The sequence below is a fragment of the Sciurus vulgaris genome, assembly GCF_902686455.1.
Source record: "Sciurus vulgaris genome assembly, chromosome: 2".
Taxonomy (NCBI): domain Eukaryota; kingdom Metazoa; phylum Chordata; class Mammalia; order Rodentia; family Sciuridae; genus Sciurus; species Sciurus vulgaris.
In genome coordinates, this window is record NC_136462.1 from 177,443,697 (window position 1) to 177,465,740 (window position 22,044).

Below are 22,044 nucleotides of genomic sequence, written 5' to 3' on the forward strand. Positions count from 1 at the left end.
CCTCGGGCAGGGTTTTAAACCACAGGTGCCCAGGACATAATGCATTAAAATCAGAGTCTCTGGGAGAACGCGACCCAAGCATCAGGATTTCGGATCTCCCCAGACAAGTCCAACATGCCGCCAGGGCTGAGGACGGAGGCACTATCTGGATGCCGACTGAGACGCAGCCGTGACAGGTTTCAAGGTGTGGTCCTCGGACCAGCAGTGTCACCAGTACCTCGAAGTCAGAAGTGTACACGTTCAGGTTTCATCTGGAATCAGACCCAGAGGGAAGCAAGACCCAGCAATCTGTGTGAACGAGCCTCCAGGTGATGTTAACACAAGCCTCTGCCTTCTTCTGGTTTTGAATATGGATGCGATGTTTGGAGCTGGGGCAGCAATTTTGCGACCAAATTTGCAGGCAAAAGGTTGATAGAAGGCAGGGAGTGGGAGTGAGGAGAGGGAGAGAGAGCATATGGGTGAGCACTTGGGTCCTTAATGACGTCACTGAGCCTGGAACTTCCTGCTTCCAGTCTTTTTTGAATATTGTTGTAGAAGCTACTGTTAAGTCAGGGGCTTTGCTACCGCACCTGCGAGCATTCCTAACCGACATAGGAACGTGTTCTTAGTTACTTTTGAAGGATGGGAAAATAGGAAGAGAAAGGACGCATGTGTTTCTGAGGGTCTCGTGGCGTTGGGGCCAGGGCTGGGTCAGATGTGGACTCCTGAACTCGCCCACAGGCTTATTCTCAGGTCACTCTCTTCTGCAGGTAAAGCCTGTGTCCAGGAAAATCTTGGGGACACAACATTGTGGGAGGTCTGAGTGGGATTGAGGAAGGGTTATTTCAGACCAAAAGTACAGTGTGTTCAAAAGATGTTGTGAGTAATTGGCTACAAGGACTGAAGTTTGCAGGAACTGAAGTTGAGCATCGGGCAGGTGAGGAAGGGTCATAGGAAGGGGGCAGGTCGGAACTGACCAGAAAACGTCTGTGTGGTAGATGGCAGTCCTCCTAGTTCCTCCTGGTTTCCTATATCCACGCCCTTGGGCTTGTCTGCTTCCGCCTCTGTCGATGGAGCGTATTCCCCATCCCGCTGAGGTTGAGCTTGGCCTCCGGGCTTTCTCAGGCCAGTGGGAGGAGCGGGCTGCGGTGGCCGAGGGGCGTGGTGGGACGCAGACCTGCATCTGAGCTGGAATCCAGCCCAGTCCATTAGTCAGGGTTCTCTAGAGGATCAGAACCACAGCAGGTATGATCATAAAAAGGGGATTTATTAGATCGGCTCACACAGTTGCCGAGAGTCCTGGATGGCCGTCTGCCTGCAGGCTGGAGGAACCAGCAGCTGCACGGTCCAAGAGGCTGAGGCCTCAGAACAAGAAGGATCCACGCTGCTACCCAGGTCTGGGACTCTCTGGAGAGTCACTGACAGAGTCCGCTTTGGCAGAGTGAAGAGTGAGTCCACTGTCCTCAGGCGATGGTGGCAGCAATCAAGAGCCCGTTCAGGAAGGACTGAGCTTGCATCTGCGGTTTATTCTTTGTTCTTTCGACTTGTATTCCATCCTACTGGACGGTGCTGCCCATGCTGAAAGAGGGTCTCCCCTTCAGTTGCTGTCCCACCTGCCAATCATTCCTAGACAGGCCCTCACTGACCCACCCAGAGCCTCTTAATCATCGGCACCTCCGAGTCCAATCAAGTTGACAATTCAAGTTAACTTTTACACCCGCTGAACCCCAGCGGACATCCTGCCTCCTGAAGGAGAACGAGCTGCTGTGTTTTGAGCCACCGAGCTTTGGGATAATTGTAGCGTTGCTGTGGTGATGGCCAAGGGAGGTAAAGCAAGGCGGGCAGTACATGGGGTTGCCGGAGGACTGAGGAGGAGCCCAGCCTCCTGGAGAGCGGCCTCCGGGGAAGGCTTCTTGGAGGCTGATTGGCATCGTTGAGGCTGGAGCAGGCAGGAGCCGGATGGGTCACCAGAGGTCAGCGTGTGTCCTCGTCCCCAGGGGTGGCGGTGTGAGCAGAAATGCCAGGGACATGCGCAACTGGGAGTTGCTCTTTATCAGCAGCCGCACTTCCTGCTCTGCTGGGCGACACGACCCGCCGTCTTGTGCTCTGCTCCTTGCAGACGTCACGGAAGTGTGACAGGTTAACCAGCTTGGGTCAGGTTTCTTTCACCTTCCCAGGAGTCTCTGCAGCCCCTCCACATCTTAGGAGGACGCCTGGGTGTGTCTGCTGAGGCTCCCATTGCACCCACCTCAAGCGGCCCAGGCCCCGGGAAGACTGGCCAGACACGCTGCCCGGTCCCCCGTGGTGGCTCCGCAGCCCCGCCGTGGCTTTCTGGAGCATCGCTGAGCCCCGGGTGCCCTCAGGGGTCTGGAGCCTTTCTTCTTGGACCACTGATGCCGTGGGCCTGCGTTCTGGGGTTTTCACTCCTGGCCCACGTGTCCAGGCTTAGTCATTGTCCCATTGGTAGGGTAAGCTGAGCATTCAGTGGCCGGCAGGTGAGGGGTTTGGACTGGTGCCCGGCGCGTGTTCGTGCTAAATCCAGGCTCTGTGTCTCCAGCACCGCCTCTGGATAAATACGGGGCTTCAGAGATGCTTTCAGCCTCAGCCCCAAACTTTTGCACATCCCAAACTTTCTCCAGGAACCCACGGCCCTGGGGCAGGGCCACGAAGACCTCACTCCTCAGGGCCTCCGTCCTCCAGCTCAAGCCACCCCGATCCAGGAGAACGGGCGTCCCTAATGGCGATGGTCACTGTGACGAGATGCCCAGAGGCCACACATGCACACACTTTGCTTTTGCAATGTGGGGGACCCAGGCCCTCAAGCAATTGCTCTGGAGCTACACCCCAGTTCCTAGAGTCCTTTTAAATAAGTGACCCTGGTGAAGGGGCACTCTGCTTTGAGGCTGACCCTCAGGGACCCCGTGGGGGTGCTGGGGGAGTCCCTGGGGCCAGCCTTCAGGGACGCCTCAGCTCTCGAGGGCAATGCCCTTCCTGGGTGGTGCCCTTCCTGGGCAGTTTTCACCTGGTGAGCACACAGTGTCCAGGTGGGGCTCCAGGGGTCTTGGTCTCTGCGTGGGACACTCCGAGGGATCATTCTTGTTCTTGACTTCCTGGCCAGGCTGGCCAGGGCTCTTTGGGGTCAGCCTACAGCCTGATGCCTCCTCCTGCTCCTACACCTCCCCTTCCTCTCACAGACCTTGGTCCCTGAGAAACCCCTTCCGCCCCAGCCCTGTCCTGGTGTCTACCCACGAGCAACCTGCAGCTCTCACACGGCCCTGAGGGCCTGCGTTGGCACCTCCACGTCTTCTCCCAGGTAGGTCCCCCAGGCATGAGCTCAGTCCACCCGGAGGAAGGGGAAGGGCTCGTCCCTCAGGCGGTGGGCCTGTCCCGGGAGATGGAGCCCACCGTCCTGGCCCCCCACACCTCCACGGCCACGCCAGTCTGAGAGCTTGTTGTTTCTCCCAGTCAGAGCAGTGGGTGGTGGCTTCTGCCACCTCCTTCTGCTTTGTGCTTGGCTGGTGCTGGTCTTGTTAGCCTGGGAGCCCCCTGCCCAGCTCCTTGAGCAGAAGGAATATTCTACTCAACTCAGGCATGTTGAGCGAGTGCCTGTGGGTCTCACTTCCTGCCCTGGACTGCGAGTCCTTGAGATGGGACTTGTGCTCCCTGCTAGCTTGGTCCTAAGGCTTGGGCATGGCCACAGAGGTGCTGGTCAGTGGTCATGGGCGGAGGAGGGATGGATGACTGCACACCATGAAGACCAGCCACTTAAGGGCAGGGATAGGTCACCAGTGCCCAGTGGGTACCACCTGAGACACAGGGACTGATTTCAACTTGGCCTTGGGACCCTCTGGGGAGGAGCCCCTGAGCAGCACTAGGAAGAGGATATAGGGCTGGAGAAGAGGCACCTCAGGTAGAAGGGACAGTGTGCTTGGAACTCTAAGGGTGAGCTGTAAGGGTGAATGGTGCAGAACTCGAGTCTGGCCACGAGATTGTGTGGGGCTGGGCTTTTGGCCTGATCAGGCCCATCCAGGTCAGTCTACCTCAGGATATTTGCTAGAACTCACAGAAAAGAAAACAGAATCTCCTATTTGACCTCTGAATCACATCAGCCTGTCCTCATAGTTACAAGATGGCTGCTGCAGATCCAGGTATCACGCCTAGCCACGATAAAGACCAAAGGTGGAAAAGGGACTGTGTTTTCCCCGGGGTTCGTATATCTATGGTCTACATCGTGCTCACATGCACAAGGAGGTCGTGTTGGACAAGGCATTCTCAAGGGAGCAATATTGCTCCCAAGGGTGCAAAAATTGGTTCTGGGTGGGGTATGACAAAATCTTAGATGTTACAATGATTCGTAGCCCTCCAAAAGACAACAATATACAAATTGATGTCATTGTGTTACGGACTGGTATTACAGTCTTATGGGAGCCATTGTTAGAAGTAAGAATTTCTAAAACACCCAGGGGGTCAATAATGAGGAAAAGAAGGAGACTCACTGCCAATCATGGCTTCTCTCCTTATATTTGTCTATGCAGGCTGCCATAACTAAATAACACAGACGGGGGGCTTAAACAACAGAGACTTGTTTTCTCATGGTTCTGGAAGTTAGAAGTCCAGGATCAAGGTGTCCATAAATTTGGTTTCCAGCAAAGCCTTTCCTCCTGGTTATTGCCGGCCACCTTCTCACTGGATCCTCACAGTGAGGGGCCCTTCTCTGTGCGTGTCCACGGAGAGGAAGCACTCTGATGTCTCTTCCTCTCACCAGTCCCACGAAACCAGGGTCTCACCCTTATGACCCTCAAATTTAATTACCTCTCTTAAGACTCTGTCTTCAAACACAGCCACGTTGGAGGTTAGGGCTTTGACATCTGAGTCTGGAGGGGACAACAAATCCATGACACCCCTGAGGTGGAGTGCATCTCCTCTGAAATGCATGGAGCTGGGGAGTGAGCCAAAGACAGGACAAAGCCAGAGACATGCCATCAAGAAAGCCAGGCAGAGGCTGCCGTAGGGATTTCCCTTCCCCTGGGAGGCTGAGATGGCCACAGCCGTTGCCTGGGAGCTAATGAACACCTAAGTCCACACTTTGTGCTTCAATCAATTCAGGTTGAATTCAGTGTAGTAATAATCGGCCATTGTCACTAAACAACACTGGCTCAAGTATAACCCGGAGCCATCCTTACATTCTCGTACGTAGTGAGTGGTCTAGAGATTTCTTGTGGGGGTGCAGGTGGCTGCTGGACCCAGAGGGTGTTCACTGGGTCAGACACTTCAGCAGCCGGAAGCAAAGGCCGCACACAGATCTGAAAACAGCAGTGAGTTCACAGCCAGCCTCAGCAACTTAGTGAGATCCTGCCTCTATACATAAAGAGGCTGAGGATGTGGCTCAGTGGTAAAGCACCCCAGGGTTCAATCCGAAAAAAATAATAATAAAAAGCATTGAGTGGAAAAGCTAAGAAGCAATGACATTAATGATGTTCATGCAAATTAAAATCATATATGCAGAAGGTACCATATTTTCCATATTTTGCATATTTTGCATATTTTCCATGGGCATGCGCACATTTAAAGACAAATAGCAAACATGTAGGCAGGTGCCGAGATGAAGGAGGGACGGCGTGGGGTGGGGTGGAAAAGGGACAGAAAATGCATATATGATGGTTTGGCACAAAGAGGGGTCTCAGTGACAAGAGCGGCTGGAGTGAGGCCATGCGAGTCTCACTCTCTGCACCTGGTCTCCAGGTAGGAGGAAACAGGAAGTGGACATCTCATTTGGGGTCCCAGGGGCAAGTCTAAGGGCTGGAGAGCAAGAGCGAAAAGAAGGTAGAGGAAGATGAGATCTGGACCCTTCAGGCGCCCGGCCTGGAGGACTCTGTTGAGCTGGTTCTGAAGACAGTGGGAAAATTGAGGAAGTTTGAAAGCTGGGAATCATGTGATTTTTTTTTTTTTTTTTTTTTTTTTTTTTTTTTTTTTTTTGGTACCAGGGATTGAATGAGCCACATCCCCAGCCCTGTTTTATTTATTTATTTTTTTAAAGATTTTTATTTAGAGACAGGGTCTCACTAAGTTGCTTAGGGCCTTGCTAAGTTGCTGAGGCTGGCTTCGAACTCTTGATCCTCCTGCCTCAGCCTCCAGAGCCTCTGGGATCAAGGTGTGCATCAACCTGCCCCGGTGGGGAATCCTGTGATCTGAGTTAGGTCTTTGGACGGTCACTCCTGCAGCTGTGAGCAGCTGGATTGGAGTGGGAAAGGAGGTGGAGGCAGGCACTTAAGTTTGTATCCATAGAGAGATGTCACCACGCTCTAAGGGGCTCTTGGCTGGGAAAGGTCGACTGGGGGACTGACTCCCTTAACGCTTTCTCTGCACAATCATCTCCGAGTCTAAGCGGTGAGTGTGCCTAGGATGGTGATGGGCACTTCGACGCTCTGTGATAAATATGTTGTAGGTATTTTATCAGCGGATCCTCCTGGGGTCTCCATTTGCAGAGAGGTGAACCCAGAGGCTCAGAGCCCCACTCCTCACCGGGAGAGCAGACTGGTACTCGACACCCCGCTTCCTATTGATTTTCTATTTTCCAGTCTGATTTTGGTCATATTTTTTCTATTTAAAGTTATTTGCTGGCAATGGAATACAGTTCTCCTAGAGACAAAAATATCCAGAGTCTCCTTAATGAGGAACAGGGGACACTCCCTTAGGGAGAGCGGGTAGAATTGGCTCTGGCTGGCGGAGCAGGCCTGGGCAGAGGGGCTGGGGCCCGGGAAGAAGGACCCTGTGGGTAGTGGGGGTTGCTGCTCAGGACGCAGGCAGGAGGACCTGCCCCTCCCCCTCTGAGGACCTCAGCTCTGTCACCTGTAAGAGAGGCAGGAAGTGGAGGCACTTGTTCCCAGCACAGTCCAGGATCTATGTGTTAGCTGAGATCACAGATTCCAAGGTCCCAGCACCTCCGGATGCTGGGCCACTCAGACTGGGGCAGGACCTGGACCTGTGTTTATTGTCAAGCGCATGAGGTGAGGCAGGTGGGCTGGCATCCAACTCACCCTCCAGAGACCTGGAAGCAGCAAAGGTTTCTCGTATCCTCATCCACTTTCAAAAAAATACACCTGGGGGCCCGGGATGTGGTTCAGTGGTAGAGCACCTGGGTCACCCCCAGCTTCAAAAATAAAAATAGCCGTCTTATCGCTAACCGCCTCCCCACCAGACTGCCAGCTCAATGGCTTGACTACAGATGGCATTTCCCTGATTCCAAGACACCTGCCTTTCTCCCCTGGCAGAGTTCAACTTTTCTCTCATTGGAGTAAGTCTCACAGTTTGACATGGGAGGGGGCCTTCCTCCCGATGAACCGCTGCTAAGTTCTCATACAGAGAAACCGCACAACCCTCTTGCAAGCTGAGAGTTTGGAAACTCGAGCAAAACATCACCCAGAAACAAAACCACTGATGGTCCCACCCGCAAGGGACTTTCCCCAACCTTCTGCAACGTGTCTTCTCCGTCCCTACGTTTGCTGTCCTGGGCTTCCTTTGGCCCTCTGTTAGGAGCTGTTGAGCCCCTGTCCCCTAGACCTCGCTTCACATGGCGTTGGGGTTGGGGACTTGGAAGTAAAATAAGAATTCCAGCCACTCTGTGGTGTTACTTGAGGTGCCTGACTGCTCCACTCCCAAGCGCGGCCCGAAAGCAGAGGATTTTATTTCCCCTCCATCTTAGAGGAGGCATCACTTTGCCGTGGTTAGTGAGTGGCTGATCCAGGCAGCTGCCTTCCAGGGCACAGGCCAGGCTGGCCCCATGAGGGAAGGTTTATGGATCATGGTTGGTGACTGTGGGGACAGGGCCATCTCTCACTGGCCAAGGCCTCTTGGAGAACCAGGCAGGAGGCAGTGTTAGCAAGAACATGGAGCTGGGGCCCGAGTTCAAATCCAGACCCTGGTTCCTATGGGTCATTTAACTACTCCAGTCTCAGTTTCCTCATCTGTAAAATGGAGATAAATGATGCCTTCTTCAAAGGGCTACAGGAAGGACAAAAACTGATCCAGGAAAAGAACAGGCTCAGAAAAAGCACTTAAAACACAGAACCCAGACACACTGGGGTTTGGATCAAGGGTGTAGAGGAAATATTAGAAGTCTTTATGACATGTCACCATAATTACTTCAAGAAGTTGTGACTAATTTGGTCAAGATCTATTTTGGATATTTTGGCAAAATTATAGGAGATATATTGGGGATGTCTATTAGAAACGAACTCACTCATATTTTTTTTTTCCGAAGATAAAAGTCAATTGAGTTCACAGTAAAAACAAAAATAGCCTTCAAGTTCAAGGTCTGACCAGATAGTATATCTCCTTCTGGCTTCAGACTTCTCACTGGGTTCAAGTTCAACTTGGAAACTCTTATCTCTATGCCGGTGTTGGAACACAGGTGTCTGGGCTTTTAGGTGTCCCCAGGTGATTAGGACGAGTAGCCAGTGTGCAGCTGGGCCTGCCTGAGTCTTTTTTACTGACCCTCCTGATGCCCACCATAGGGGCTTGGGGGCGGGACACGGCGGAGCTGCCAATCTCTGAAGCCTGCATCCAAGACCAAGAGAAGAGGAAGGCCCATTGGGTGCAGTTGGAGCAGGGAGTGAGTGCTGTGGGCCTCTGAGGGCCAGCACTGGGCCGGGCCTGAAGCTGCGGGACAGGGTCAGAGGTTGGCATAGCACTGGCTCCTCCCCATCCTCTGGGAGACTCCCCCCCACCCCACCCTCCCTCCCTGTCTGTCAAGTGGTTATCCTGCTGATCACTCAAGGAGATGCAGGCAGGGGCCTGGGTCAGTGCCAGGCACACAGCAGGACTCCTGGATGTTAGCTGTTGTCCTGGTCACCGTCTCCCTGACTCCTCCTCATGATGCTGAGTGGGTACTATCGTCTCTGCCATTTCACAAATGAGAAACTGAGGCTCAGAGAAGAGAAGTGACCCGGCCAAGGCTGTAGAGCTAGAGTTTGGACTCGGACTTTTACTCTTTCCTTTTCTGGGATGCACGGAGAACAAGTGGGGACTCCCGGCTTGTGAGTCCTGATTTTGGACTTGAACTGAGCCAGCCAGTCCTGAGGTCTGTGCTTACTGGAACATGAGAACTTCATTCTTTGCTTTCCACTCGGGTCACACCCGCCAGGCCAGGGGACAGGGCTGTGGAGGCCCCAAGACAGGGTTTTTAACAACTGGACCTCGTTTAGGGTAGTTATTTTCGCACAGCTGGGGCAGGGTACAGGAGGTATGGCCTCACCCCATGCATATGGGAGCCTGCTGTCAGCTAATATGGAAAATGATTTAGGCAACTTAATTTTTTCATTTTGTATATATACCAATAATGAAGCAGGAGGAATTTGGAGGGGGAGCTCGAGAAGAAGGGAAAGTGTTTCAGATGTTGGATCCACGCAGGGGGATGGCTCTGGCCCCTGCAGCCAGGAGGGGTGGGTGACCCTCAGCAGCTTGGTAAACTTCTGTGGGTTATTCAGGGCAAGGGCACTGGTGGGCGGAGACGCAGGGGCCCTTCTCTGGCTGGTTGTGTTCCCCAAGCCCAAGCAGGACCCTTCCTCCGCTGGGCAGGAGAGCTGGGAACCCCAGGAATCCCACTTTCCTTGCTCAGCAGGAAGATGGAGGCTGCCAGGGTCAGGCTGAGGAGGCCCTGGGGGGCTTGGCCTGGGGCAGCTGAGGCCATCAGTGGACACTGGGCCACACGAGGGCTTCCTGGAGCAGGTGAGAACGGCTGGCAGAGAGGAGGACACGCAGTTTGGGGGCACCTGCGATTCTCCAGGTGTGGATGAAGGAGGTTGACGCCATTTGAAGGTACATGTCCCCCCTCCTAGAAGTGGGTGGATGGCCCCTGGAGGGCTCATTCTTCCTCAGCCCCTAGGCTCACCCTTAGCTGGTGTTTCCATCAAGGACAGAGCGGGACAGCGGAGCCCATTCTTGCCCACGCGGAGCCTTGAGCACTGAAGCACAAGGTGATCTGATTGGCTGAGCCCCAGCCAGTGACCCATCTCTGGTCCAATCAGATTGGACAGGGGAGGAGCCAGGTTTCCAGGTAAGCTGAGTTATCAGATAAGCCTGGACCCGAGGTTCTTAGAGCGGGAAAGGAACCCCCAACGTGTCTATTAATATATGTTGGCTTCTGCATTGGCGTTTGTCTGACGGTTTGTGGGTTGTTAGGTTCCTTCACCCTCCACGACGGACTCTTCAGCGAGTCCTCCCAGATAGATCCTGAATCCATTCCGTTCACTCCTCCTCCTCTGCCTTCAGCCTCGTCCAGGAGGACCGCCAGGGCCACGCTAGCCTCTCTCCAGCTCATCTCCACACAGCAGCCAGAGGGCTCTCCAACTGTGAACCAGGTGGCATTTCTCCATTTCTCCCCTGCTTATGGCCCCACCCCCATCGGCCTCCCCCTAAATCCAAAGGCCTGGTGAGGTCACTGCTGCCCATCTCACCTCCTCTCCCACTTCTCATCCCGATCGTCTGGCCACACTGGTGTCTCTTCTGTCCTCCCAACGTGCCCGGCTCTCAGTGGGTCACGTGTCCTTTGGGTCTCAATTGGAACATTCTGGTATGACTTAGGTGAGCTTACAGTGCTGTAATAAAATGCCCCTGAAATGGGTGACAAGCACACCAGGAGTTTGTTTCTACACCTGCAGTCGGTGCCCCAGGACAATGATGGCTCTCCTCCATGTGGTGATGCAGGGACCCAGGCTCTCCTCATCTCGTGGATCCTCTGTCCTGGCACCTTCATTCAGCCAGGGAAGAAGGAAAGGGGACCTGAAGGAAGCTTACCGTTCCAGCTGAGGTCTGGAGGCAGCACTCACCACTTCTGCCCCCATCCCATTGGCGAGAACTGGTCACGTGGCCACACCTGAATGCAAAGAAGCTCCAACAACATGCTAGTGAAGGGGAGACTACTTTCTGGTTAACCACCACCTTGACTGTGGTCACCTTCTCAGAGAGGCCCTCCCTGACCTCCACAGAAAGTCCCTTCTGTCACAAATCAGTCCCATTTGATTTTCTTCAAAGAACATCGTGTCTGCTTGTTGCTGTCTCTTTACTCCTCTGGAAGGCAAGCTCTATAAGGGTGGAAAGCCTTTGCCTAGTTCATGCCATGGTTGTAGCATTTAGATCCAGGTTTGGCATATGAAACCTACTTAATAAGTCTGTTGAATTAATGAAAGGGCAAAGAAATAATTTCCATGTCGTCAGTGGGGACACAGAGGAGGCCAGTGGCTTCAGGAGCAGAAGATGCTTTGCCGCAGGGCTTGGCATACATCAGGAGCCCCACTCATGCTAATTCCTTTCCCTCTCCGTTGTTGATCTCGAGGTTGGAAGTCTCAGGAAAGACTAGGCTGCGGTCAAGAGGTCTGGGTCTGGTTCTGTCCTGACTTCCTCCCCTCCTGTGTGGGCCTCAGTTTCCCAGCCTGCAAGGCGAGGGTGGAGCAGGTTGGACCAGGAACAACTCCACATTGCCTGGACAGCAGATGACCACCCAGAGCACGTCTGGACCATCTTTTTCCAGTTGCTGACCTTTGGGAGAAAGTCCCCCTCCCCCTCCTGCTCCCCTGCTGTGGGCTTAATAAGGCTTAATGAGGGGCCCAGCCCCTGAGTGGCTCATACTTCCACTCCAGGGTCGGGTAGGGGGAACGTGGCTAATGACAGGGTCCTGGTGTGGGGCGAGCTGACAACCTCAGCTGGCCTTTCTGGGCCTCTATTAACAGACCACACAGGGGAATGTCTTTCCAGGACCCATGATTTTCAATTTTTCCACTGGAAAAGCAGCTGGGACGAGGTGGCCAAGAGGCCAGAGACAGCTGCCTATGCTGCCATCAGCTCTATTCTGTCCACCCGCCCCTCTGCTACCCGCAGCCCCCTCCTCTTGTTCTTCCATTTGCCCATTGATTCACCCAACCGAGTATCCAGGTGTCGACCTACCTGTCCATACGCCCATCCTTCCTCCTGACCACCTACCTACCCAGTACCATCCCACCAGCCAGTGAACCACATGGCCAAAACTGTCCATGCAACCTTCCACCTTTCCATCCACGCGTGCACACACACACATACACACACACGCACACTCATGCACACATCTATCCGTCCTTCTGACTCAAGGTTATCCAAGATCTATCTGACACTAACTTTGAGCCTAAAACAGGAACGGGCAAGTCCCTCACCCCCTTCCCTTCAGCCTTTGTGCTGTGCTGTCAGGTGAAACGTAGGGAGTGAAAGGTGTCACCTGGCTGGCGGTTTGGCTGGCGGATCTGAGCTCTGCCTTCCTTAACGCTGTGACCTCAGGTAACTTTGTGCAAAGAAGTGTATCTTTATTTTTGAGCACCTACTCTGTGCAGGCCTCGTGCTCAATAATCTGTAAATGCTGGCTCACTCAGTTCTTCCAGCAATTTTTTTTGAGATGGTTCCCACAGGAATTATTTTATAGACAGGGACACTTGGCTGGGCCACTGTGTAAGGCTATAAAGGTTGCACGCTGCCCGACTCTGGGTGGGGGGGGGTGTTTTATGTCACAGTCTGCGGTAGCAATATCAGATCAACAGTCGTCCTGGAACTCTGTCGTCCTCTGGTACCTGAGTGGACTTCCCTCTGGGGTCATGGGGTGTGGTCCCATGAATCTAAGTTCAAAATGACCCTTTCCCAAATTCCAGCCTTTGCTTCTTTAGGTGGAGCGAGGGAAGGAGAGAAGAGAAGGAAGGGAAGGAGCTGATTCCGTGATGTGATGGAATCCAGGTCTCTGAGAGACTGCAAGAGTTATGAATGGGAAAATCGAGTCCTGGAGAGACCCACGGAATCCCAGGCTTGGCGGAACCTGAAAGACGATCAGACTCAGACCATAAACACGGAGTGTCCCCATGCGCTAACAGCTTGGTCACCAGTCCCTGGTGCCATTAGAAGGTGGTGTTATCTTTAGGGGGCAGGCCTAGTGGGAGGAAGTGAGGTCATCGGGCATGCCCTTCGAGGGGATCCTGGGGTGCTCCCCTTTCTACCCTTCTCTCCGCTTCCTGCCTGCCACGAGGGGAAGGGGATCCTTCGCCATGGCTCACGCCATGACAGACTGTGCGCCACAGGCCCAAAGCCACAGGGCCAAGTGCCCTTGGACTGAAACCAAGACCCAAAATAAACCTTTGCTCCTTTTAAGTCGGCGATCTCGGGTAGGCGTGCTCGCGTGACGTGAGCGTCCTCTCAGCTCCTCCTAGCCGAGGCCACATGGTGCCTCAGTTTCTACAACTCAACAGCAGAGCTTGATAGTAGCACCAAGCCTACAGGACTGCTCGGGAAAACTAGAGAAAGACACAAAAGACCAGAGTGGAGCACGGAGACGAGGGTGCTCCATCGATGTTACTTCCACCTCAGCCCAGGAAGCCCGGGGAGACGGACTCTCTAGCCTTCTTTGGATCCGAGGACTTGAACGTGGGCTGTGGCCCGGCCTCTCAGTTCTTCTGTCTCCCCAGAGCGTCCCAAGTGGGCTTGTGCTGAGTATGACTTTAATTCAAGCCGATGCCACCGAGTGTCAGGCTGTCTGAGAGGGTGTCAAGGGCGGGCCCCTGGCAACGGCATCCTTCTAATGACCCTGCGCCACGCCCCGAGTTCAAACAGATGTGGCCTCAATTGCAGGACGCGGAGCTGGGCGGAGCTGGGTTTGGAACTCGCCTGCGCCCTTCCTCATTCAGAGAGCAACCGGGCGTCTCTGAGGCTCTTTCCTCCTCCGTGAGGGCAGACAGAGGACAATGACTGCCGCCCGCACAGCGGCCCTTGGAGAATTTGCCAGTTGCGTCCCTCCCCAGGATCCATTTCTCTTTCTACCAGTTTCCGTTTGTGGCACCCCCTCCTGTCTTTGATCAGGGTGTCCTGCAGGGAGGACCGCAGGCCTCTGCCAATCAGGGTGCCGTCCCCCTTGGCCTTGGAACTGGCTCCTGGTGCTGCCATGGGAGACCCAGAGCACACAGCCGACTCGGAAGGATGCTGATCAGAAAAATGGAGAGGGTCACACGGGAGCCCTTGAGTCCTGCTGCCTGGGACTCTCCCATCCAGTCCACCCCCTTTCCAAGTCAGCCAGTCTTCGCAGCCAGAAGAGTCGGAGACGCAACCTCTGCGAACGCCGGCTGCCAGGCCGAGCGCGCGTCTGCGCCTCCTCTTCCTGGGCCTCTGCGTCCAGTTGGCCAGTTGGCCAGGCCTGCGTCCCCAGGCTCCAGTGGGGTCCAGTTCTTGCTTCAGAGTCTTTTGTTTTGAGGGCAGCTTTTATTAAGGGCCTTGTAATTTCTTCTGTGAAGGTTTGTGCTGGCTGCTCCATGAGAATTTAGGGACTGTCCCCAGAGATGTCATGCCTGCTTCCAATTATTCAAACTCTAAGCCCCAATTTCTACCAGATGTTGCCTTCAGAGGGCCGAGGAGTGGACAGCACGGGGCGGAGAGCCCCACCTGTGCCGCATGTACGGCTCCACCCTGGTCCCATCCCAAGGGTGTCCGGTGATCCCAACTGACCTGCCATTGAGAGTGGCCCAGCTGGGGTCGCAGCACTGGCCTCTGCAAGCGGAAGGCGCCGGTTGAATGAGGAGGAGGGGAAGAGACCCAGCAGGGTAAGGGAAGGGGCAGTGGCCACCAGACTCCCCACAGGAAGTGGCCCTCTGGGAGCTGGTGAGAATGGTAAGACTGAGAGATGCCCAGGGAAAGGAAAGGGCTGCTGAGCAGGGACAGGGCATGGCACAGGGCACAACGAGGGGACAGGATGGGACTCCCAGAGGTGTGCTGCTAGAAGCTCCTGGTCACAGGACCCTGCAGGGCTCCCCTCTCCCCCTCCCCCACCTCTCCTGTCACTTCCTGGAATCGCCCTTGTCCTGCCCCTTCCTGAACCTTCTCATCCACTGGGCTGAGCACGTCTCACCCAGTGCCCCCATAGGCCCTCGGGTCACCTCCCACACAACCCTTACTACACCTGCCTGTCTGTCTGCTGTGGGTGACTGGACTCCCCCGCTGGCCAGAGGCTCCTTGAGGGTAATGACTTTGACTCCCGGGACTCAGAGCTGCGTGGGATTGAAGAAAGGTTCTTAGAAGGGACCAAGGTAAGGTCCCGAGGTCCCGCGCCGGGGTCAGGTCTGGCTCCGTGTGTGCTAGCTGTGTGCCCTCGAGCAAGCTGTTGGCCTCTCACTGGCAGTGCCAGCTCCCCACCGATGAAATGGGAATGAGGGTGACCCCGGCCTCATCACCCATCACGGTTCAATATGAAACTCCGTTTAAATACCCGGCACACAGGAGACCCTCACCCTGCATCCTGTATATAAGACGCCTACTCTGTTTGGGGCCCTGTTCTGGATGCTAGGGGCAGAGCAGAGGACACACAGACAGGGCACCTGTCCCCAGGGAGCTGACTTCCTGGAAGGGATGGCTGACTAAAGGAGTGTGACGACAGGTGGCTGGTGAACTCTTTGTCGCTCACAGAGGCCTTTGCTCTCCCCCTGCCCATGGCGGGGATTTTACCAGAACATGAGCTCTTCTCAGGCCTGCCCTGGTCTCATCTCTAAAGTGAGATGATGACATCGAGGCCGTCTGGGTCTTCCTCTAAGCTACTGACTTGAAACGAGCGTGGTTGTCCTAATCAAAGACCCCCCAGAGCAAGGGGGGAGGGTCCATTGCCTCAGGAGAACAGGGAAAGTGCCCCCAGAGGCCGAAGTCCCCGACCGAGCCCCGGCCGGGAAAGGGGAAGGTGCTCAGGCCTGGGCAGCACCTGCAGCTTCAGATGGTCAGGTCTGGCTGACTCTCCAGCTGGGCCCGTCTGTCCCTCCCCCACCCGAGCAGTGCTGATGGGTGGCGGGGCGACGCCTACCTCAGGACCACCACCCAGCCTCCGCGCTGGTGCCCCCGCCGTCTGCAGGCCGCAGGTCTCCCAGTCAGGGTCCGGGCGCCTGCGGTCGGAGGGCTTCGCTCGTCTACCCGTTCCCTCCTTCCTTCCTAATGAATTTCTTTATCAGTTCCACGAACATTTCTCCAAGGCCTCCTCCATGCTGAGACGCAGTGTTGGGACAGTTGGTCTTCCTGCCTTGGAGGAACTCAAGGTCTTACGGCGAGATGAGAGGAGAACCATCCCAAATAACAGATATCAAACAGGTGGCGATGGCTTCCATGAAGAAGCAGACAAGAGTTTGAGAGGTGGTGTCCATAAAAGTTTAGTTTCTGTGGGGTGGTCAGGGAAGGCTTCCTGGAGGAGACGACAGCCAGGTTGAAACTTGGAGGATGACTACCATAGGACACATATCCCAAGGAAATGAAATTGGTTATGTTGAAGAGACACCTGCACTGCCATGTTTACTGAGCACTATTCACAATAGCCAAGAAATGGAAATAATGCAAGTGTCCATCAGAAGACATATGGACAAAAAAAAAAAAAAAAAAGTCACACACACACACCCAGTGGAATACTATTCAGCCATAAAAAGATGAATTCTATCCTTTGAGACAATATGGATGGAACTGGAGATCATTAGGTTACATGAAAGAAGCCAGATACAGAAAAAGAAGTATCTCCCTGATCTCACTAATAGCTGGAATAAGAAAAAGCTGATCGCAGAGAAATTGAGTAGCATGTGGTTATGAAGAGTGGGGAGTGCAGAGGGAGCCGGGAGGGGAAAGGCTGATTAGCAGATTCTACGTTACAGTTAGGGAGGAGTAGGGAATGGGGTGCTGTTGAACAACGGGTGACCATAAGTAATGACAACATGCTGCACATTTCCAAAGTCTAGAAGGGTTTCGAATGTTTTCACTATGAAGATATAATAAATGTTGGAGGAGACGGATGTTTACCCTCATTTGAACATGACACGCTGTATACGTAAAACATCATATGGTGCTCCATAAACATGAGCAGCCTTTGTCTTACGCATCCATTAAGATTAAATTGGAAATGCCGTCACAAAAGAAACTTGGAGGCCGAAGAGAGGAGCCCGTGGAAAAGTGAGGAAGGAGATATTCCAGGCAGAGGGAACGGCATGTGCAGACCCACCGGTGAGAGAGAGCAGGTGTGGAGGAACTAGAAGAGCCAAGGGAAAGGGTTTGGTTCCTGCTCTGGGTGCAAGAGCAAACCCCTGGGCGTTCCCAGCGGGGCCAGCAGGGGGCACCAGGAGGCATCGGGGCAAGAGACGCTGGACGCTCGTCCCCTTCCCATCCTGACCCTTTCATCCTGCTGTCCGCACCCACCTCGGGATGGGGACACAGCACTTTGGAACCTAACGCCTTCCACTGCTGGATTGTTTGAGCTGAAGACACCTTATTCCTTCAATTGACGATTCTCAATCTTTTTGACCTTGGGACCCCTTCACACCCTCGAAAATCATTGAGGATCCCAGAGAGTTCTGTTGATATAAATCACATCCTAAGCCAAGCACAGGCTCATTTCACGAGCCTTGACTGTAAGACGTAGATGCACCAAAAATCTCAGTCCTTGAGATAAGATTTTAAAGCCCTCTTTTGACTAACGCACACTGAAGCCCGAGGCCGTGCTGTGGACCTGGTGTTGATATTCTGTGCATCATGAACTTTTTGCATTCATTTTTTTTTTTTAATCGCTATCAGAGCAACGAGCCCATTCCAATGTCAAATTTGGAAAACCCGTTGGGAGTGTAAAGGACGTAATCCCTTAATGTTAGGGTCGTTTAGACACTGCTGATCTTGTGGACCCCCTGGGGTGGTCTGGGGAACCCAGGGGTTCCAAACTGTACTTTGAGAACCGTTGCTTTTGATGGAGTGACATCTTCTGCACAGCCTCCGCCCTGCCATCTGTGGTGGCCAGGGAGCTGACCACCTGTCTGAGCTGACCAGAGCTCAGGGCTCAGAGGCCGAGCTGCTGAATTTATGCTGTCTCCCCATCTGCCCCAGGGGTTCCTCCCCCAACTTGCCCCGTCCTTCCTCCAGACAAGGCCCTGTGGTCGTTGCCTCTGAAAGATCAAGAGCCCCAAATAGGACCCACGACCCAGGAGTGGCCTGAGCAGACCAGCCCCCTCTACTGTGGGGACCCTCCATCTCTAATCCCGCCCCTGGGCCTGCCCCGCCCCCAGCCACCTGTCCCACGGTTCCTGTCCCTCATCCCACCTGGCCGCGGGACCGGAGCGTCCAGACCTCTCTGGGCTTCCTCTGAGCTCTTGGAAAGCAGACGTCCCACCAAGAAATGGCTCACAGGCAGGGAGAGCCTCCAGTGTGTGACGCTGGCTTCGTTTGGAGGCCAACTTCTGAAAATTAAATTTGTTGGCGGTATAAACAGGATATGGAGCCTGGCCTCGCCAGGCTCCGAGGAGGGCATCTGAGGGGGACGCGGGGAGGCGGCCACCTGCGGGGCAGCAGTAACTAACGTTGGGCGCATTCCTCAGCAGCATTAAAACCCGCCACTAATGGCAAACAGACCTGGCCCGCCGGCCCGCCTGCGCTCACTCGGCTCTCTCCCTGCAGGCCCGACATCAGCTCCTCTGAGCGCTGCCTCCTGGGACATCTTCCTTCTCCTCCGTGGGCCTCGGTTTCCCCATCTGCCACATGGGAGGACTGGTCCTGGCCTGTTGCCTGAGGTCCACGCTGTCGGCCTGGTATCCAGGATCCAGACTGCCGACATTTTGAGTCCCCAGAGTCTGGAATGTCAGGGTTATAAACGCCCAGGGTTTATGACTGCAGGACTTGACGAGGCAATGATGGCTTTGCTTGATTTTAAGATCCCACGGCTCTGCCATCCCGCCCTTGTAACTTTCTCTGATTCTAAGATTTGGAGCGTTAAGTCTCGGTGACTTTCAGAGCCTACGAGGCTGTGCCATGTCCTCGGCGTCCTCGACAGCCAGGTGGCTGGCTTCACCTCCTGCAGCCCCTCCCCCACTGGGGATGAACTTGGGCAAGTTACGTGGCCCGCCGGTGCCTCAGTTTCCACAGCCATAAAATGGGGGTGGTTCTAGCTATGAACCCATGGATGGTTGTGAAGACGGTGAACTCATGTTTGTGAGCAGGTCCCGGAGCACAGTAAGCATCTGTAAACCATTTGTGCCTACCGTCCATCATTCTAAGACGCAAAGGTTCTTCGGCTTCAGAGTCTCAGATGGCCTTCAGAGTCTGTTTCAGGGCCTCTGAGACTCCAGGAGCCTAAGGTTCAAAGAATCTGTTGCTTAAAGATCCATTGACGCTGTGATTCTGTCGACTGGGGGTGAGCACTGCACTGTGGTGCCCCTGAGCCAGGATCATGGCCAATGAACACGACAAGTCTGGTACCCTCAACTTCTGAGAAGTACCTTGTTCTGTCCTCCCTGCCATACGCCTGGAGAGTACTTAGTCTTTGACCAAAGTCCATCCAGCTTAAGTCACTCCTACAGTCTATGAAGACGCAGGAAGATCATCGTTCCCACACCTTGGAAGTCCCTTTCCCAAGAACCTGCTATGGCTCCCTACTGTTCCTCAAATGAAGTCCTATTTCTCAGCCTGCCTTTTGGAGGCCCCTTTTCTCTTGTCCTCTTTAAAGCAAGTTGAGATCCTGTGGAACGGGGGACAGAGCACTAGGATGACTCCTTGCCAGTTCCTTCTGGCTCTAGATACCTCCGTTTGTTCTTATTCACAAATATTTATTAAACATCTACTATAGGCCGAGCTCGGTTCTGGGGCCCTGGGGACACAAAAGTGAGTAGGAAAGACAAGGTCCCTGATCTCGGATGCTTACAAATCTCATTTCGGGCCCCACTCACGGCCGGCATTATTCTAGGAGGTGGGATTACAGGCCATTTCCTGCCTGCAGAACTTTGGACCCACTCCCTCACCACAGGGAGCTACCGTGGGGATTCCATGAGATGGTGCTGGAAAGACCTCAGCAGGGTCTGGCGCACAGCAAGCCTGCCGCCCCGTCACTGTTACTTTGTTTCTACCCCCACTCCCTCTGGGGCCCTTACCATGGTGGCAACAAGCCAGGGCAGGCCTAGGATGGAGTCCTGGGGTGTACTGGTCCCAGTGCCCACTTCCCAGGGCTGGTTGCTGGGCAGGGCGGCATGCCCAGCTGCGGTTCTCGCTTCTCCAGCCGCCTCTCAGAGAAGCATGCTAGGCGACCTCGCCATCTGCCTTGGGTTCCCACCACTCACACAACCTGGACAGCTGCCTCTCCCGTTTGGGTCGGTGCCTTCCCGTGCAGGGTGTGGGCAGAGTCCGTTAAGGACGTGGGCTGAGACACGGGACAGGATCCGGAAGGTGATAGGGAGCCACGGTGAGCTCTGGGGAGAGCGGCCTCCAGGCCAGGGCGCCCACTGCCTTCCAGCTCCTCTGTTGTCCTGCGTCTTGTCCTCACAGCGGCCAGGGGCTCCCGCCAATGCCAGCCATGAGTCCCTGGATGGTTTGGGGGTTAGATTATTTTTTCATTAAGTTTGTAATTATTTAAAAGTGCAAGTCAAATTGTGACGTGCTGAGCCGGGCAGGCGGGAGCTTGGAGATTTTTCCCTGCCTGCGGCCCGCTGGGCCCCCACCCTGTTCTTGTTAAAGGGGAACATTTTCGGGAAAATAAACAAGGAGGCCTTGATCCTTTAGGGACTTTATGAACTTGACCCCACCCTGCTCCCTACCCCACCCCATCAGCAGGCCTCGTCACTCTCCCTGTTAATTAAAGGGGAGACGAGTTTCCAGGGCAACTCCAGCTCCAGCCAGGCCTGTGTCCACATCCTCGAGAGGGAGGCCATGGTGACAGGCCGGCCGGTGGCTGGTGGCCTTGGAGGTAACAATTTGCCTTGCGATGGAATCCACTCCCCTGCATAAAGGGACTTTGTGTTCCCTCCTGTCCTCGCAGCGCCCCGACCCCCGAGGAGGGGCTGATTAGAGGGAAGCCACTGTGTTTCCCCAAGAGCAGGAGCTGAGGGGTAGGGTGGGGCTGCTGTGGGTCACCGTGTGGGGTCGAGACTCCGTCCCCGCCCCCGGCTGCCGTTTGCGTTTCTCACAGAATCTGAGAAGCTGTGAATCGCCCATCCATTCATCACCCATTCACTCGACCGATCTTCACTGAGCATCGACAGGTATACCAGGCACTGTTCTAGGCCCCCAGGGCCCAGAGGCAAAGGGAAAAATGTCTGCTTCCCCATGATGGAGCGCAGGGTGGAGTCCATTCCAGCGAGTCAGACAAGGACATTCAGAGTCACCGCTAGAAAATGGTAGGAGGGCAGCAGGAGCCTTTGTGGAAGTGACGTCTGAGCAGAGGCCTGCAGGAGAGAGGGGCCCGCGGTGGGGTCCCTGGCTGTGCCGTCTTCGCCAGGAGCGGGTGGGCCCTGTTCCTCCACCCCCTCTCTACCTCGGGCTGTATGCCTCGGCTGCCTGGACTGTCCTGCTCTCTGCTCGCTGGCCCACCAGCAATGACTTATCTGCTTTCCTTAATACGTAATTTGTTATTTTAATAACTGCATCCAATGAATTTGCAGAACCAGAACATGAAGCTGTCTCAGGGCATAATGCTGGCTGTCCAGTGAGAGTCTCAAGACCCACGTTGCCGACATGCTTCTGTCCAACATGGCAGTGTTTTTCCACTTAAAACTCTAATGAACTGGTTTTCTGACATGCTTCTGTCTAATCCAAGGCTGTTTTTCTATTTAAAATTCTAATGAAATGGTGCTTTTAAGATGACAGATTAGACCTTTCTACTCCCCTTGCTTAAAAAAAAAAAAAAAAAAATTCTCCCCCAAACAAAAACCAGAAACAGAAATACCAACTTGGTATTAGAGAAAACTGGGCAAGAGTTGAGATCCTGAACTAGAACATAGGAAGAAGGAAAACAGATGGAGAGCCCACCAGTGATGTAGCAGAGAGGAGCCACCATGCTTGATGGGCAGGGGCTTGTTGGGCAGGGGCTTGATGGGCAGGGGGCTTGACAGGCAGGGAGGGTGGATTGCTGCACAAAGCCATGAGCTGACTTGCCTGGAAGCTGAGAAGTTGGAGGTAGCAGGTAGCAGAGCAGGTGCTGGGGGCGGAGATAGAGAGGGGGATGGCCGGGAGTCTGACCACAGCACTGGTCCCTGTCCCCCACCCCCACCATGCCCAGCCAGCCCAGAGTCCCACTCACATCTT